This window comes from Apus apus, chromosome 12 (assembly GCF_020740795.1).
Source record: "Apus apus isolate bApuApu2 chromosome 12, bApuApu2.pri.cur, whole genome shotgun sequence".
NCBI lineage: Eukaryota > Metazoa > Chordata > Aves > Apodiformes > Apodidae > Apus > Apus apus.
In genome coordinates this window covers 2,308,743-2,314,742 of record NC_067293.1, presented here as the reverse complement: position 1 = coordinate 2,314,742, position 6,000 = coordinate 2,308,743, and the positions used below count along the sequence as shown (strand labels likewise).

General features: G+C 48.0%; 1 protein-coding gene across 1 annotated transcript in view; it reads left to right on the top strand.

Annotated features, from left to right (window-relative positions):
• Window positions 1-484: 484 nt before the first annotated feature.
• FHL1 (four and a half LIM domains 1) overlaps window positions 485-6,000 on the top strand; it is a 29,357-nt gene continuing 23,841 nt past the window's right edge. Inside the window, exon 1 of the mRNA XM_051629996.1 lies at window positions 485-546. The gene's annotated coding sequence lies outside the window, so the exon portion shown is untranslated. The remainder of the gene's footprint in view (window positions 547-6,000) is intronic.

Genomic DNA, 6,000 nt, shown 5'->3' with positions numbered 1-6,000 from the left:
GAAATTCTGTCTGTGATCCTGGAGGTGTCACACACTGGAACAGAGCTTTATCTTTGGGAACGGGTAGATTGGACAGGACCGGGAGGCTGGCAACAAATCCACCCACCAACCTTTTGTGCTTACGTTTTCCGTGCGCTCCGGGAGCAGAACTCCGTGCCCCTGGGGGCAGCAGGGCTCGGCTCAGCCCGGGGGGCCCAGCGGCAGCCCCTTGCTGGGGGGGCAGCCCCTTGCTGGGGGGGCAGCCCCTTGCTGGGGGGGCAGCCGGGGCTGGCCAGGCGCTGCCGCTGGGTGGGTTTTTCCCCCCCGCGGGCCCTGGGAGGAGCAGACTCTTTCCCCCCCTCCCCGTCCAGCTTCTCCCCAGACAGGAATGGTGCTATTGGCTGGACCACGGTTTTTTTAATTATTTTTTTTTTATTTTTTTTTTGCGAGGCGCCGTCCTGCTATAAGTGGCAAAGCCGCGGCCGCTGGGCCAGCTGGACACCCGCGGGGCTCCGCACAGCCCGGCCCTCCTGCAGGCAGCAGCAGCTCCCGGCTCCCCGGCAGCCTGTAAGCACATGCCTCTTGTCTCTCCCTCTCCAGCATCATCCGGCTGAGCGGGGCAGGGAGCGTTTCAGCATCCCCTGCTCCGCAGATCTGTGGATTTCAGGGCTCCTGCTGTGGCTTTTAATCTGCCTTGCAGCTGCTCGGCTGGGGAAGGGTTTGTGAGAGCAGGGCTGGGGGAAACGGGGAGTCTCTGGGTGTGTGATGTACTTCTAAAGCACTCTTCTAGCAAGCAATTTCTTCATGGGTCACTGAGCTAATCTCAGAAACTGCCTCTGTTTTATGAGGTGGTTTTGGGAGGGATTTCTTTAAATTCTTGCTTTTGATTTCTGTTGCATCTTCGCTGTCTGATACACATATTCCCTCCTGGAAGGCGGCGGCTTTGGAAGTACAGGCAGCCACTGGAGTGTAGATAGAGCTTTTCTCTTTGCTTAGCAGCCGAGTGGCTGTATCGGGAGTGTTTGCAGTGGGACAGAGCCGTGTCAGAGCTGTCAGCTCCGTGTCTTCCCAGGCAGGTGATCAGATGTGCCTGTCTGAAGCTTTTAAGGACAGCTGGGGAGAAACAGGAGATGCAGTCAGTGGCTGTTCTGTGGGCTCCCAGGAGATGAGATGCTCTCAGTGAGCACAGATACTCTCTGAATTGTGGGAGCAGGCTGACAGTAAGAGTACTGAGGAATACGGACAAGAAGCTTTTGCCTAGTGATGATCACATCTTCCTCTTTCTATAATATCGGGCAGTTGCAGAGTTTCTGACAAGCTGTGCTTGTTTGCATTCACCTGGGGACAGCTACACCTTTATTTTTACACAAACACTACACCCCTGCATCTATCTACATTTGCACAATCACTTGCATGAGTGGAACTACTTGCCCATGTGTTGGCAAGATGGGTGTTTCTGTCATTAATCTTTTCTTTAGCAATTAGGCAAAAGATAAGTTAATGCATGTGACTGGTCAGGTTTGTATTGTGTAAATAGGAACTAGTCTGTGGTTTAGAAATGGATGTGGCTGCTTTTGAAATCACTGAACTCTAGCACATGAAATGGGGGGGGGATTAAGAAAACAATCCACCTACCAATTTGTCTTTTACCTTGTTTTGAAAGGAAGTGTTTTGTTAAAAATAACAACAATGCTTCCAAAAGGAAACGGATTAAATTCTTAAGCCATTATGTACAAAGCAAACAGCTGATCAAGCTAACAACTATGGCTTTGAAATTTAAACTTTTTTAATGATAAAAGCACCCACATACTTTAAATCAGTGACAACACCCTCCTCCTTTTCCCTCTCCCTCCTCCCCCAAGTACCAATTTCTTGAATACAAACTGGTTCTTAATTTCTTCTTAAAGAATTTAGGATATAAAAATATACTATTGACTAATACCTGCTAGAAAAATGTGGGTTGGGTGTTTTGGAGCTACCACCATAAGTGGAAAAAACCCCCACAAACCAAAGAGTTCAGTGCAGAAGAAAGTTAATTGCAGAGATTTTTGGACTGCAGTCCTGAGGAACAAGCCCAGGGCTGGGGTTTACAGCTGGTTTCTGACTTGCTCTGCTCTTGGGAGGTTTAAGCTGGGGAAGGTCTGTAGGATTGGGCTCTTGAGGTGTTTCTAACAGAAGTTATTCCCTGCTGTAACTGATGGCTTGCCTCCACATATGCTGGTATAATTCTCTGCCTGGATGTAAATAATGGCAGCTGTTCAAAAGGAGACAGCGTTTAGGGTACTCAAACACTTGGAAGTAAACACTCTCCAGCTCATCCTGGCTGACCTTTATTTCGGAAGCAGCCTTTCCATCGAACTGTACCATGAATGGAAGATCCAGACACATGGTATGAAACAGCTGGTCAGGCTGTCAGGTCCCTGTTTGCATCCATGAATAAGGGTCTGGTGCTATAGGATGCACTTTTCTCTGAACTGAGCCCATGAATATGACTTATAGTCCACACCCATTGCACTAATAAGCTTGTAAGTAACTGCCTTCCTTGCCCCCAGGAAGCAATTTACTGCCTTTTTTTTTGTAATAACTATGTGAAAAGAGGGCACTTCCATGCCATGGGATATCCCATGGCCCTTTCTGTGCTTTTCTGGTGGAAGCTTGTGCTCCTTTGGTGTAGTTCAGGTACCACAGCTGTCCTCGCCTTGCTATCTCCATCTTGGAAATGCCTACTTGCTGTCATTATATATAGTGGGATCTGGGACATGGCTGAAACTTCCAGTGCTTCAGTGGAGAAAACTAATGATGTGAGCCAGGAATAATATTGTCCCTTCAGCAGTGGCCTGTGTGAATGATGTCCCTTTAAGTTTATACCCCCTTCAGGGGATGCATTGGGGGGGATTTACGTTTCAGTTTCTTAAAGGACCTTGGAACATTCATCTGATTTTTGCTGATGGGATGGTCCACTCCTGCCCATTATCTTCAGCACTTTCCCTTTTTGTGCTGCTGCTTAAACCTGAAGTCCCAGTGGTGTTAAATGCAGCAAGGAAAGCCTCACAACCAGCAAGGGGCAAAGTTTGCTCAGGCTTTGGGTACACTCCTACATCGGAGCAGCTTCCTGGAGAGCAATGGGCAAGTCCTGGCTGGCTGGTGCCAGGCTTCCTCTGGGGTTACAGGGATGTGGCTGTCACCAGCATGTGTGGAGGGCTGAGCCACACAGGCAGTGCCCACCTCTCTCCTTCATGGTCCCCAGCTATTGTCACCTTGTGCTCTGCATGTAGGAGTGCAAAGGTGGCAAAGCTGAGATTTCAGATGCAATTCTGTAACTTTAGCTATGTGGAATCACTTGTGCTTGAAAAGGTGATGGAAGTGATGTCTATACAATAAACCTTCCCAGACCTGACTGTGATTTTATAATAAAAACGTGCGTTCTAAGTCAAAAGACTTCAACTTGGTTCACTGGAATATTTTTTTTTCACCATTTCTCTATTACAGAAGATGCAGACAGGGACAATAAAGCAGAAATGTCTGAGATCAGTCATTTTGTGTCTGCTTTTGGCAGAGGGAGTGTGGGAGGAAGAAAGAGACCTCATGCTTCATTTAGATACCCTGATTTGGAGAGGAGTTTTAAGCAGATGGCTCTTGAGACACTAGGACTCTAAAGGATTAAATGCTGTTTAGATAAACACATGCTTCCCATGCTGCAGCAGGGGTTTAGGAGGACTCCCATCTATTCTGGCTTCAGCTATTTTCTCCCTGGCTCCAGTAAAAACTCTGCTTGCAGCCACTTGGCTGGGTGTAGGAGCAAAGGCACTGGAGCTACGCTGAGCTTCAGAGACAGCCCAGTTTGTTTTGAGTTCCTGATGTGCTTTGTCTGGGGCTTCTTGGAGATGGGTAGCCCAGAGCCAGCTCTGGGCATGTCACCCTAGCTGCCTTCTGTGGCAAGGAATCAAGCCAAGGCTGGTCTGAGTGTTTCTCCCTGCAAACCCTTCACCTGTGTCCAAAGGGAGCCTGTGGACTTGGCAAAAATATTGTGGAAATTTGGGCTCTGAAACAATGTGTAAATTGGTGAAATAAAGTCCCTTGACAAAGGTTTATGAATTGCTTGGTGCAGGGAAGTAGTCTGTGGTGTCTAGAGGTAGTCACAAAGTTGGGCTGAAATAGTAGAATCACAGAATGGTTTGGGTTGGAAGGGTCCTCAAAGATCATCAGGTTCCAACCCCCCTGCATGGGCAGGGACACCTCCCAGCAGACCAGGTTGCTCAGAGCCCCATCCAACCTGGATGGAAGGATGGATGCTCTTGTGCTTCTCCAGCTTTTTCATCTCTCTCTGAAGGATGGCAAATAGGATTTGTGTCCTATGCAGGGCAGGGCTACAATGACATTTGGGCCTTTGGAGCTATTTGAAAGCAGGGCAAGGATTGCATTATGGCCACACTGGAATGCAACGGACGGGTCTGAGGAAGCAGTCTTTCAAAAAAGGCTGAATTAAAGAGTGTCTGGAAAAGGCAGGGAGCCAGGACAGAGTTCCTGACAGTGAGAGAGCTGCAGCCCAGGGTGGAAGAGCTTTTGCTCTTTGTTTGACTGCAAACTCTCAGGCAGAGTTGCAGTTTTGGTTTGGATGCTGCTATAGAATTGCATTATTTTTGTAAAGAGGAAATTCAAAACCTCTTGGCTTCAGATGGGCCTTTTCAGAAGACCCACCCCTCCCACAGATGTGCCTAATGTTATTTTGTTTCTTGAGGTGATCCCAGTGACTGATGTAATTTGGGATGCATCTTTCCTCCTGCCCTGCAGAGCTGGCTGTTTGGCACGTCAGTCAGTAACTGTTAATGGTGAGGAATTAAAAGCTGCATTTGTGGTCTGTTGGGATCAAATGCACAATGCCAGTTGTCACCCAGATCTCTGAGGAAGAACAGGATTTAAAAAAAAAATAAAAATTCCTGCAGGAAACAAGCACTGCAGGGTGGCTTTTTGGTTTCCTTGTTTCTGATAACTTTCCACCCCTGGAAAGTGAAAAGCAGAACAGAGTGGAAAAGAGAAGAGTAAAATCAGTTTCACAGGAGGCTGCCTAACAAGTGTAGTTTGAGGTTTAATAATTTGGACCAAAATGTTTCAGAGCCAGTTTACATGCTGAACTGCAGAGCTACTGTGAAGTGAGTCTGTTCTGATGCCTCTGCTGTGATGTAGATGGGGAGGAGGAACAGGAGAAGTAGCTAAAATAAAAAAGCTTCCTTCCTGGAAGATCTTCCCGCTTGTCTTCAAGACATCAGAGACCTTCATGCTTGATGATGCTTTGAGATAGGGGGAGCTTCAGCTCAAGGGATGGCTGGCTCCAGGGGTGTCCATCTGCTGGAGTGGTGGGTTTGAGACCCCTGCTCACAAGCAGTGTCATGTGCCGGATGTGCTGAGGGGGTCCTGCTGGGAGGTGTGGTTGGTACAGAGGTTTGTAATCCACCTGGTTTGCTTCAAGCTAGTTTTAATGCTGCAGCAGTTGCCCCAGTATGTGAGGGTGCTTGTGTGACACCAGTGTCTAAGCAACAGAGGACTTAGAGCTTCTGGCAGAGCAAGAATTGTTTGCCACTGTTTCGCTTGGACAGAGGCAACAAAAAAATCCACTCAATCCTCCTGAACTGTCTTATGAACCAGGGTGCTGGGTGTGCCTTTCTTCCTTTGCTAAGAAAAACAGAAGCAGTTCATCTCAGTAAGCCCTTGGCTGGTCAAGCCCATGGTGGTTGCTAGTTGGCTTTCCTGCAGGGCATTGGCTCTCAGCACTTCCCCAATACTTTCATTTGGAAATACTCACTTTTCATGTGCTTCCAGTGGTCTCTGACCAAAGATCCCCTTAAGAGTAACTGTGAAACCACCCTAAATATAGCTGCCCCACTGCTGACAGGATGCTGAGGTGGGAGAAAATAATGTACTTTATTTGAAATAAATGCCCCAAGTTGTGGGAACCGTTGTGACTTGGCAGGCTCCTTGCAAGTCTTTTGCTATTTGTTTAGCTTGGGACTGGCTGCCCCTGGC